At 42.2% G+C, this 13377-nt stretch overlaps 1 non-coding gene across 1 annotated transcript; it reads right to left on the reverse strand.

The window, feature by feature from the left end:
- Window positions 1–211: 211 nt before the first annotated feature.
- Window positions 212–399, reverse strand: LOC132762208 (U2 spliceosomal RNA). Its single transcript, XR_009630125.2, has one exon. It is a non-coding gene; the product is annotated as a U2 spliceosomal RNA (small nuclear RNA).
- Window positions 400–13377: the final 12978 nt, after the last annotated feature.

A 13377-nucleotide genomic window follows, 5' to 3' on the forward strand; every position in this document is an offset into this window, starting at 1 on the left:
AAAAACCAGCTAAACCTTGAGTATTCTTTGCCTAAGAAAACTATGAAATTCATGAGGTAGCTATAGGTTGGCAGGTAACTTGAAGTCGCACATCAAAATAAAAACAGACTAGAAGAAAAAATGTGCAAAGAATGCTACGAGTGCTGCTATAAAGGTTTCTTGTCGCTCTAATAATAATAATAATAATAATAATAATAATAATAATAATCTTATTATATGAATTGTTTTAGGCACTGCAATACCAGGTCGATGCGTGGAGTGGATGGAGCAAGCTCCTATTCCATCTCCCAGGCCCAAAAATCCATTTAATATATATTCCTCAAATAGAGGATATATCAGATATTAAACTGATAAGAACAGATACTATACTTGATCTTAGCCAAAAGGCAGAGAAGTGATATCATATCCTCAGCTGTTGCAAGAAAATCTCACAGATGGACTACAAACAAAGGCATAACTCTGTGGCCCAGATAATTCACTGGAACTTATGTCACAAGTACCACCTGCCAGCAGTAAAGAATTGGTGGGATCATAAACCCGCAAAGGTCGTGGGAAATGAACATGTAAAAATACTGTGGGACTTTCGAATCCAGACTTACAAAGTTTTGGAACACAATACACCAGATATCACAATTGTGAAAAAGAAAAAAGTCTGGATTATTGATGTCGCCATACTGGGTGACAGTCGCATTGAGGAAAAACAACAGGAAAAACGCAGCTATCAAGACCGCAAAATCAAACTGCAAAGTCTCTGGCATAAACCAGTACAGGTAGTCCCAGTGATCATTGGCACACTGGGTGCCATGCCAAAAGATCTCAGTCTACATTTGGAAACAATAAACGCTGACAAAATCATGATCTGTCAACTGCAAAAGGCCACCTTACTTGGATCTGCGCACATCATTCGAAAATACATCACACAGTCCTAGACGCTTGGGAAGTGTTTGACTTGTGATTTTTTTTTTCAAAATCCAGCATATAGATCCTGTTTTCTGTGACATACCATGCTTTTGTGCCAGTAAAATAATAATCTTTATTTATACCCCACCACCATCTCCCCAAAGGGGACTCAGGGTGGCTAACATGAGGCCAAGCCCAGAATTACAGTACAAAATTATAAAATAGAATACAAACAGCAAATAATAACACAAAAATAAAATACATCAAATAACAGAAAATGAAATAAACAGATGCAATGTAACGTGATAAAGAAAAAAAATAAAAGCACGGTGGGCGAGCCAAATGCACAGAACAAGATTGATAAAACCCTGGGTGAGATAAGTAAATGGAGAAGTATGTCTCTGTGGGGGAGCTCAAAAGGGGAGAACAATGGGATTGAGCCTGCATTAAAGACAAGGAAAAGAGTGTCATGAGGACAGAACTATAGTTGGGACAGACATGATATGGGCATATGTGTTCACTCATCAAAGGCACGCCAGAAGAGCCAGGTTTTTAGGTTTTTCTTAAAGGCTGCCAGGGTGGGGGCTTGCCTACTCTCACTAGGTAGTGTGAGTTCCAAAGCCAAGGGGCCACAACGGAGAAGGCTCTCTCCCTCATTCCCACAAGTCGCACTTGTGATTGAGGTGGGAGCGAGAGGAGGGCCTCCCCCGAAGATCAAAGAGATCGTGCAGGATTATAAAAAGAAATGTGGTCACGAAGATAGGCGGGTCCCAAACCATTCAGGGCTTTGTAGGTGATAACCTGCACCTTTGCACCTTGAATTGGGACCGGAACATGAACAGAAACCAATGGAGTTCCTTAAACAAGTGGGTAGACTGCTCTCTTAGTTTACATCCTTTTAAATTAGTTATATTGGCTTTATTAAATGCCACCTTAAGATCTTTTTTTAAAAAATGAGTATCATTTGCTCTTCTCTGCCTATTAAAATACTCTGCCTCAATCTTGTGCTCGCCAAAGGTGTTAGACTCCAGCTCCCATTATCCTAAGCCAACATGGCCCTATGCTGTCTAAATTGCCTGCAATATTTCAAATGCCTGTTTGTTTGTATAATAGCTAGTTTGGGCAGAAATTTCAAGATGAAGGGAAACCAAGAAGAGCCATACTATGAATTGAAGAAATGAGCTGTACGTCAGGTGTATCATTTCAGTATGTCTCATTTTCAGTTTGTTCATCATTCTCCCATCTGCTATTTATTTATCCCCAAAAGCACAAACATACATTCTGGACAAGAGTAGAGCAAAGAAACATTCATTTGTGAGTAATAGGCAGGTTTATGAGACACGCCAATAAAAAAAAGAGCCTCTGATGAAAATTTAACAGCTACATATCTGCCAAAAGTGGATAATTTTAAAGTATCCGAGAGCACTTTGACAACATGCATTATTCAAGGAGCGCACTCTTTATTATTATCGCATTCGCAAGGGGGAAACACACAGCTAGGCAACACTGTATAAACAGCATGCAGAGGAATTCCCAGTACGGGTTGCGATACAAACATTGCACAATAAAGGCCCAACCTTAATGGGACAGATATATCTTCCTTAATGCTTTTCCGCTTTCAACCTGTCGTAAGGGACAAGCAATCGCCCCGGACAAGGGGGAATGTTCTTCTAATGGAAATTGTATTTCTCATGTCCTTATTTCGATTCATTGTTGAAAGGGAATGTTGCTCTTTTTGCTTCCTCCGCAGCAAAATTTGTAACAAAGATTAGAAACATGCACACAAAAATAGGGACATGTTGATGGATTGGGTTGAAAGCAGATCGAGTACGGATGGAACTACATTGGACTAGCATGGATGGGGGCCACTAAGCCAAAAATAATAATTTGCTCCCAACTGGCTCGCCATCGTGCTGTTCTCTTCTTTTCGGAGTCAGGACTTGGTGAGTGGGAAAAGGTGGTGAAGGGAGCAAGTAGGGAGTGACTGAAGAAATGTGACAACAAGCACTCCACAAAATACAGCAGACTATAGTACTCTGGGAAATAGGAAAGTGAAACACATACCAGAGTGGAGGCAGAAAGGGAGCGACATGATACAAGGATATGTGACCTCACAACCTCTGAGGATGCCTGCCATAGATGCAGGCAAAACATCAGGAGAGAATGCTTCTAGAACATGGCCATACAGCCCAAAAAACCTACAACAACCCAGTGATTCCAGCCATGAAAGCCTTCGACAATAGACTGCAATACCCATATCCATGGGACCAATACCTGCAGTTGCATTTACCTGTGTTTGACAAAATTTGCCCTCTTTAGGCATTTTCTAGGTCCACCAGGTGATTTTATGGTGGGGGTCATCAAACTTTTAAACAGAGGACTCAGGCTTTTTGGGGGGGGGGGGTGGAGAGAGACTATTGTTTGAAAGGAACATGAACAAATTATTATGCACACTGCCCTTAAATATTGGATTTAAGTTAGTGTTTTCAGACTGGGCTCGATTCTGATTTACCATCTAGCCCAGGATGATTACAGTAGCAACTAGTTCAAGCTTAACTCTAAAAAGCCTCTTCTATTGCCCTCTCTTCCTTTCTCCTGTCTCATCTTGGTTATGACATTACAATTAAATCTATCAAGCAAAGACTGTGGGGCACTGCCTTCTGTGAGCTGCATTTCCACCTATATGTTTCCTGTTCCCCAAGTGTCCTGACCATACATTATGCTGGGCCTTTTCATGAAGCAAATTATCTTAAGAACTTGACTGTGGCCAAATATCACTGCCTATCGTCCAAGGCAAGGTGCAATGTGTTCCAATCTGAAGTGCTTTGAGGCAGATTTGCAGAGGTCCCATACAATGCAAGACTTTGCCCTTGTAAAAACCAAGACATTGAATGTAGGTCTTACAACTTATTGTACTGCAGTTTTTACAAACAAGCTCACATCCTCCTGGTGCAAGAAAATGATGACTGAATAGATAGGAAGGGTAAGGAGGAAAATCTCACCTCACCTCACCTCACCCCCATCTCCTCAGGCATCATTTTCTCGTACCAGAAGGATGCAAGGAGAGGCTTTATGACAGCAAGGGATCTTTTTTTTTTTTAGTAAGTTTTAGGGGGAAATTGGGGGCTGCAGGGAGGGGCGGGTACTCTCCTGCACCTTTGGGTTCCAGGAGCTGTAAAGGTGCAGGACGGCTGTGGGAACTCACCCCAGGACTAGAGAAGCATTCCCGATAGTGAGTCCCCACAGGCCCAACACTTTATTAGACCTGGGCCTTTCAAGAAGTCCCAGGTCTAATGAGGCATTTTATTAATTCAGAATAAATGAAGGAAACATTCACACCTAGCCCCAGCAGACAAAAGTTCCTTGGCCCACCCTGGTCTTTCCACAGATATATAAACCCATTTTCCTAGTTCCAACAGACCTCACTACCTCTGAGGATGCTTGCCATAGATGCAGACGAAACGTCAGGAGAGAATGCCTCCAGAACATGGCCATACAGCTTTAAAAAACCTACAACAACCCAAGAAAACCCTGGTTTATTCCAAATTAATTTGTTTTTATCAGTTTGGATGCCTCTGGTAAAAACCAAGGCAGGTCCTGCATTTTGGACCTGTCTGGATGGACTCTGGATGATATAGTCCAAATACAGTCTCCTTTCCAAGCTCTACAATCCATTTCAGTATATGATTTGTTTTGGCTTTTCTTAAATAGGGCAGCAATGAACCTGCCAAGCACAGATTCTTGGGCTGAATTTGATAAAAAGGAACAATGCTTTTCAAGACAATGTATTTCTATACACGGATTCACTGGGAAATATTTTCTTTGTGGGTGGAACATAAAGGTTGATTGCAAACAAGCAGCTTGGAAATGTTGGCTTTATGCTGAATTCTGTGTGATCCAGGAAGGGGGGGGGGGGCTTAATTTGAAAGACAAAAGTCAAAAGATGGAGTAGCTATGGGGAGCCCTCTCAGCCCAGTCATAGCTAACTTCTACATGGAACAATTTGAAAAACAAGCTCTTGAAACAGCAACCAAAAAGCCCACTATATGGTTCAGATATGTGGATGACACTTTCACCATTTGGAGCCATGGAGAAGAAGAACTCAACAGGTTCCTGGAACATCTTAACAGCATCCACCCTAACATCCAGTTCACTATGGAAAAAGAAAAGGAAGGAAGATTGCCTTTTCTAGATGTCCTAGTCATCCGTAAACCAGATCAACAATTGGGTCACACCGTTTACAGAAAACCCACACACACAGATAGATATCTACATAAAAACTCCAACCATCACCCAAGTCAAAAAAGAAGCACCATTAAAGCCTTGGCAGACCGTGCAAAAAGAATCTGTGAACCCCATCTCCTCCAAGATGAACTGAACCACCTCAACTGGGCTCTACAGGCCAATGGATATTCCACCTCAGACATCAGAAGAGCTGAAAGACCAAGAACAAGCCACAAGAGTAAAGATGAAGATCCACCCAGAGGAAAAGTGTTCCTGCCATACATCAAGGAAACCACTGATCGCATAGGAAAGCTGATGAGGAAACACAACATACAAACAATCTACAAACCCACCAAGAAAATCCAACAAATGCTATGTTCAGCAAAGGACAAGAGGGATCCTCTCACCTCTGCAGGAGTCTACCGTATACCATGCAGCTGTGGACAAGTCTACATAGGGACCACCAAACGCAGCGCCCAAACAAGAATCCAGGAACATGAAAGGCACTGCAGACTACTCCAACCAGAGAAATCAGCCATAGCAGAGCACCTGATGAACCAACCTGGACACAGCATTTTATTTGAGAACACAAAAATGCTGGACCACTCTCACAACCACCATGTCAGACTACACAGAGAAGCCATTGAAATCCACAAGCATGTGGACAATTTCAACAGAAAGGAAGAAACCATGAAAATGAACAAAATCTGGCTACCAGTATTAAAAAATTCTAAAATTAAAACAGCAGAGAGAAAAACAGGCAGGGACTTCTAAGCACCTTTCATTAAGAGTTTGCTCCAGGCACAATCAGCCCATTGTATGCTAATCAAGGTGGTCAGTTGAAAAGATTCACACCTAGCCCAACTTACAAAAGCCTTTTGTCTCACCCTGGTCAGTCCACAGATATATAAACCCCCTTTTTTCCCAGCTCCAGCAGACCTCTGAGGAAGCCTGCCATAGATGCAGGCGAAACGTCAGGAGAAATGCCTCTAGAACATGGCCATATAGCCCGAAAAAACCCACAAGAACTGAGAAAAGTCAAAAGGCGTGCATATGGGAACCAAACCACTTCTTAATGTGGTGAAGGAACAAAACAAGTTTTTTAAGAACTCAGGATTCCATGAGATTTTGCCATAAAGTGAAATCACAGTACCATAACTGTGTTGTGTTGAAAGGCTCCTTAGTCTCTCCTTCACATCATGTTTTATGGAAAGTTCTCAGGATTCCCTTTCCTTTGAGTAAAAGAGCCACAAAACACCCAAGACGCAGCTCTAACATGTCTCCGCTCAGTATCTCCTCTTTTAAAAGGGGATGCCCTGCTGTTTTCAGAAGGCCTCCTGGTGTGCAGAAGACTCTGCCCTTGCAATGAGTCTCCAGCAGGCATAAAATAACACCAGTTGTTTTGCTGACAGAAGACCTATGGCTTGCGGCAAAGCATGAGCTTATCTGGTGCAGGTTCTTTCCAGTCCCTCACTCTGGAGATATGTTATTGTTATACTTTGCTAATATTCTCTTGGGGGATAGAATACGAGAATTAACAACTCAGATGATGAGTGGAGTTGTCACCATGACAGCGAACCCTCTCCATTGGAAATTGGAGCCAGGAAGAAGGAGAAGGACCCCCACTGAGTCATACGGCATGCTGTGCTGTATCTCCTGCTGTGCCCTCAACACTTACGAACCTATTTATAAAAAGACATAACCACAGACAAAGCAGAGGCAGAGCATGCCATGTTTGGGAAACAGACACTGATAAACGGCCGAGATCCTTGCAGTATATTATTCTCACAGTCAAGATACCAGCTTGCACTGCCCTGGATATTCTTCTGCTTTGATTTCTGAGCTGCCTTCAAGGAGGAAGGAAAAATGGGGAGAGGGAGATTAATTGTGAAAATATATTTGTATATTCATTTTCAAATTCAGTTTTCTGTTTCTGTTTTTCACGATTGCTCCCGCTGCAATGGCAACCCCACTTGTATTTTTCTTCTAGATACATGTTGAACATACTTATCCAGGATTCCAAAATCTGAAATATTTCACATGGGTGACTGAGGTAGTTGCACCTTTGCTTTCTGATGGCCCAGTGGACTCAACTTCATTTCATACATAAAATCATTACATTTATTGTGCATAAAATTATCCTGAGGTATATGAAATATCAATGAATTTTGTGTTTAGATTGGGGCTCTATCTCCAAGTTATCTCACCCAGCACAATTCAAAGTACTGGCTTTAGCCTATAAAGCCCTAAACCAGTGGTTCTCAACCTGGGGTCCCCAGATGTTTTTGGCCTACAACTCCTAGAAATCCCAGCCAGTTTACCAGCTGTTGGGATTTCTGGCAGTTGAAGGCCAAAAACATCTGGGGACCCCAGGTTGAGAACCACTGCCCTAAACGGTTCCAGCCCAGCTTACCTGTCTGAACATATCACCCTCTGTGAACCATCATGGAGGTTAAGATCTTCTGCAGAGACCCTGCTCTCAATCCCACCTCCTTCACAAGTGTGGTTAGTAGGGATGAGACAGGGCATTCTCAGTGGTGGCTCCTCGGCTCTGGAACTCTCTCCCTACTGAGAGTAGATCAGTGCCCTCCCTCTTAGCATTCAGAAAGAAAACAAAGACATGGTCATGGGACCAAGCCTTTGGCCAGTAAATGAATGCACTGTAAGAAATAATTAGGCAATATGTGCAACTGACAATTTGGAATAGCTACTGTTTACGATTTTGGATCATGTGATTTTAATGTTTATACTAGGGTGTTTTAATGCTATGTTTTAAAGTTTAAATGTTCCTTATGTCTTATGTTTAATGGTCTTAATTTATTTTTACTCATAGTTATATGTTATTGTTTAGATATTATGAATTTTTACATGGCATTGAATTTTGCCATTAGTATGTTGCAAACCACTTTGAGCCCCCCCCCCCCCCCGGGGTGAGAAAAGCAGTATATAAATACAGTAACTAAATAATAAATACATAAATCTCAGGACGCATTTTCAGGCATTCCAAAATTGAGGGGAATCCCAAATATGACACTTATCCAAACATTTTGGATAAGGAATGCTTAATCTGGTTTTCTTCTTCTTCTTTTTACAGGACTACTTGCATTTGTGATCTCAAACAGTCAGGAATCACATAAGGACCTGAATTGTGTCACACGACACTGTGTGACCACCAATCTGATTTGACTATGAGAGAATGAAAATGGGAACAAGCAATGTTAACTGAACATAAGGCCAGTTGTTTCAGAGTTGATCACATGGGCAATCTGGGCCAACTGAGCAAGCAATATTATGACATGATTTAGTTAATCAAATCTGCAAACTCATGAAGTGCGTGAGGGCAGACAAAGCCAACGGAGAGTGAAGAGAGGAATGCAAATGAATGGATGAAGATTTCTGTAGCTCTTGCAGTAAAATCATTAAACTATTCCCCAAAATTCAGTCAATACTGTTCTTTTATCTCGAATTCTGACTTGCATATACTAGACTAGGCTAGTACTGGAATCTAGATAAGTGAATTAGGGCTCTCTATGAAACAGCTCTAAGTGCTTCTTGAAACTACAATTCCTAGTATTGGATTCCTGGAATGGAAACATAATACCTCTGAGGATGCATGCCATAGATGCAGGCGAAACGTCAGGAGAGAATGCCTCTAGACCATTTTGCTATTACCCATAGTTTCGGTTAGCTACAGAGGATCATGGAACATATCCCCCACAGATAATGGAAGCCACATTGTATTAAATAATGACAACATATGTGGTTCAATGGTTCAATGTCAGAACACATCTCCCTCTACATCCTGCCTCACAGTTTAAGATCGTCCGGGGAGGCCCTGCTCTCAGTCCACAAGATAATATTTGTATTATCTTGTGGCATCGAATTGTTGCCGGTGTAAGCCACTCGGAGTCCCTCCTCAGGGGTTGAGAAGGGCAGGTTAGAAATGTGGGAAATAAAATAAAATAATAAATCAATCAAGAATACACACAACTGCCAATGCATTGTGCAACTGCAATCCATAATGTACAAATGTGGCAATGATATTTCCACACCATTCTGCATACTTCAATGCACTGTGCACAACTCTCAGCAGTATATGACCATTATGCATTGTCCCAAAAATGCCTATACCTAAGTAGAAGCATAGAGTTGAAAGAGACCTTGTGGGCCATCCAGTCCAACCCCCTGCCAAGAAGCAGGAAAATTACATTCAAAGCACTCCAACAGATGGCCATTCAACCTCTGTTTATACTTATTTATTTATTTATTTATTTAAAACATTTATACCCCGTTCTTCTCAACCTCTGAGGAGGGACTCAGAACGGCTTCCAAACAAGCAACAATTTAATGCCAAACACAGTACTAAACCCACATAATAAATACATCCATATATATTAAAATAGTTAAATAGTTGAAAAGCCTCCAAAGAAGGAGCCTCCACCACACTTTGGGGCAGAGAGTTCCACTGCTGAACAGCTCTCACAGTTAGGAAGTTCTTCCTAATGTCCAAATGGAATCTCCTTTCCCGTACTTGGAAGCCATTGTTCAACATCCTAGTCTCCAGGGAAACAGAAAACAAGCTTGCTTCCTCCTCCCTATGACTTCCCCTCACATATTTATACATGGCACTCATCATGTCTCCTCTCAGCCTTCTCTTCTGCAGGTTAAACATGCTCAGCTCTTTAAGCCGCTCCTCATGGGGCTGGTTCTCCAGAACCTTGATCATTTTAGCATAACTTATGCTAACCTATGTCATTTATAGGATGCACAACAAAAATTTGTGCACATAAATGCACAGTTTACCCAAAAATGTGTTTTTAAAATTGTAAAAATGTTACTATAGGAAGTAAATAGAAAGCCTTGCACCCAGATATGAGACAAGGATGGGAGAAAAGTGGAGGTGAACTTCAGACAAGTTTAGCAAAATCAAGCCAGAGAGATTTTCACATCCTTCCATAGCTCCCAAATAGCACCACTGCTGCTGTTCACCACACTCTAGGATCCTATATCACATTCATATTTCCTGAATGACATGCCTATTATATGACTCTTAAGAACTGCAATTTCCCAGCTTGAGTTGTGAGCCGGAGTGAATATGCAAAGCCCTTAAAGCAACGTGTCAAACCTGAACAGTTTTATTAACCCAACAGTGGCATTTAGATGTTAAACCAAAAGCTATTTGTTAACTGAATAAAGGTACTATGAATGAATAGTGTGGTAAATTGGGAGCCCAGCGAATTGCTCAATCACTTTCCAACTGACAACTGTTGGTCATATTCATCTTTTTTTCAGAACTTCAAGGAGTTTTTTTCTAGAAAATGTGTACAGTGAAGCCGCTTGGGGTGACATCTCCTTCCCTCCTTATGTACCAAGTGGGAATTTTTAATACTGTTTATATTTAATCCTGTTTGAATGTTTGCATATGTGTATATTTAAAATTGTATGCTGAGGCTTTTATGTTAAGATGCTTTGAGTCTACAGACATCACACACAACTCCTGGAACAATTCCACCAGTGTTGCCTCGGTAAAATCCTGCAAATCTCTTGGGAAGACAGGTGGAAAAATGTCAGTGCGCTGGACGAAGCAAAGACCACTAGCACTGAAGCGATACTCCTACGCCATCAACTTCACTGGACTGCCCACATTGTCCGAATGCCCAATCACCGTCCCCCAAAGCAGTTTACTATACTCCCAACTCAAGAACGGGAAATGTTATGTTGGTGGACAGGAAAAGAGTTTTAAAGATGGACTTAAAGCCAACCTTAAAAACTGTGGCATAGACATCGAGAACTGGGAAGCCCTGGCCCTTGAGTGCTCTAACTGGAGTTCAGCTGTGACCAGCAGTGCTGCTGAATTTGAAGAGGCACAAATTGGCAGGTTTTAGAACAAAAGCACGCTCACAAAGGAAACAGCTATATTATTCCTTCTTGCCAAGGAGAATCAAAAACTAGTTCTGACTATTTCCCACCAAACTAGTAGTACATCATCTAGTGACTCCTACTACTTTACTTAGGCAATCCCTCGTAGTGCGAGGATGATGGTCCTCCAAGTGTAGTGTCCTGGTGATGGGTCCGTAGGTGACTGTGGAGCCCTATTCTTGATCTGCATCTTCTCCCAAAGTGAGGGCATCCGTTTCCAGGTGGAAGGTGGTCCCGGTCGGTGTTTGCTTGCACCTTCCTTGAGGCACGTTTCTCTCTTTCGCCCTGCATTCGTGCCTCTTCAAATTCTGCAGCACTGCTGGTCACAGCTGACCTCCAACTGGAGTGCTCAAGGGCCAGGGCTTCCCAGTTCTCCATGTCTATGCCAGAGTTTTTAAGGTTGGCTTTGAGCCCGCCTTTAAATCTCTTTTCCTGTCCTCCAACATTATGTTTTCCATTCTTGAGTTCGGAATAGAGCAACTGCTTTGTGAGACGGTGGTCGGGCATCCAGACAACATGGCCGGAACCAGCGGAGTTGATGGCGGAGGACCATTGCTTCAATGCTGGTGGTCTTTGCTTCTTCCAGCACGCTGACATTTATCCGCTTGTCTTCCCAAGAGATTTGAAGAATTTTTCGGAGGCAGCGCTGGTGGAATCATTCCAGGAGTTGCATGTGACGGCTGAAGACTGTCCACATCTCGCAGCCGTATAGCAGGGTTGGGAGGACAATAGCTTTATAAACAAGCACCTTCGTATCCTTATGGATGTCCCGGTCTTCAAACACTCTCTGCTTCATTCGGAAAAATGCTGCACTCGCAGAGCCATGACTCCTCCTACTATCTATTTCTAATGGCTACATTCCATTCCCACAAAACATGTAACATTTCCCAGCCCCCCCCCCCCCTCCGTCCCCAGTCCAGATGGCTCTTATTAGAAGATAGAGCTCAACTCCCAACCAAACTGGCATGGAGTGAATGAAGCAGCTTTTTGGTTTAGCTGGTACGGACACATCTTGACACAAATGGAGGGCGAAAGGGAGAAATGTGCCAAGAGGAAGACGTGTCAAGCCAACCCTGACCGGGACCACCTTCCACCTGGAAACCAATGTCCTCACTGCAGGAGAACACGTGGATCAAGTATAGATTTCCACAGCTACCTATGGACCCACTGCCAAGACACTACACTTGGAGAACCAACATCCTTGGGCTATGAAGGATCACCTAAGTAAAATAATAGCAACAATAACAACAACAACTCTAGAAAATAAAGTCTCCGTTCCGAAGTCCAAATCCATGTAGTTCAAAAAGTAACTTTACCAAGCTCTGTGAGAGCTCTAATTGGAGAGCTATTTTTTTAGAATTGCATGGCAAAAAAAATGTTTGGCAAACCCAAAGCGGGTTTTTAGAAAGCAGCTAAAGACAAGCGCATGACACTTAACTGCTTCCAGCTACATTCCTCTCAGTATGAAACCCTTATTTCAAACTGGCTCCTTCGTTCTCTAGACAGACTTTTTTGGCAGACTTCCAGTGAGAGTTTTCTTTTTTAAATGGCAGAAGTTTAAAAACTTGTGAGAGGAAATTGCTCCTCGAAATATTTCCCATGCAGCTTCTGTCCTGCTTCAGTGATAATGTCTTTTTACATACCTGCTGTGTTGGAGGGGAAATTTTGTGTGAGCACATATATACACACAGACGGAGAGGGAGAGAAGCATGCATATACTCCAAGCATTATCTTTGTGATTAGGTGTAAAGTGCTCACTGGAACAAGAAATGATCTCTTCTTTTCAGCTGACATCTTTTCCTACTGGGACCTGTTTAGCTGGTTTAAGGTGCATAACTTATTTCCAGCTGAACTGGTGAGGGAAAAGATCTTGCATTCAAAATGCTCATCAATCTGGAGTGGATAAGGTTTTTAAAATAGTACTGCTTTCATGAGCTGCAGTTTATGAGAGAGATTGATCTTTTTCTTACTCTAGAAGAAATAACTATGATTTGGAGGGAGGAGGACCAATGTAATTGCAGCAAGGCTTGACATATGCTGAGGCCCTACATGAAGGGTCAGCCAAGTATCTATCTATCTATCTATCTATCTATCTATCTATCTATCTAATCTCATCTCATCTCATCTCATCTATCATCTACCGTCAGCTCTCTACATTTGCAGATTTGATTTCTGTGGATTTGAGAATTTCCACATTTTATCAAAATGTTATCTATTGTAATATCTAGGTCCTCCAATGCAACACATGTTGATCACAGACTCAAGCTTGAGGACCTAGACATTCCTACAGAGAAACCTGGAAACCAATGCCCTCACTGTGGGAGAAGATGCGGG

The sequence above is a fragment of the Anolis sagrei genome, chromosome 1 (genome assembly GCF_037176765.1).
Source record: "Anolis sagrei isolate rAnoSag1 chromosome 1, rAnoSag1.mat, whole genome shotgun sequence".
NCBI lineage: Eukaryota > Metazoa > Chordata > Lepidosauria > Squamata > Dactyloidae > Anolis > Anolis sagrei.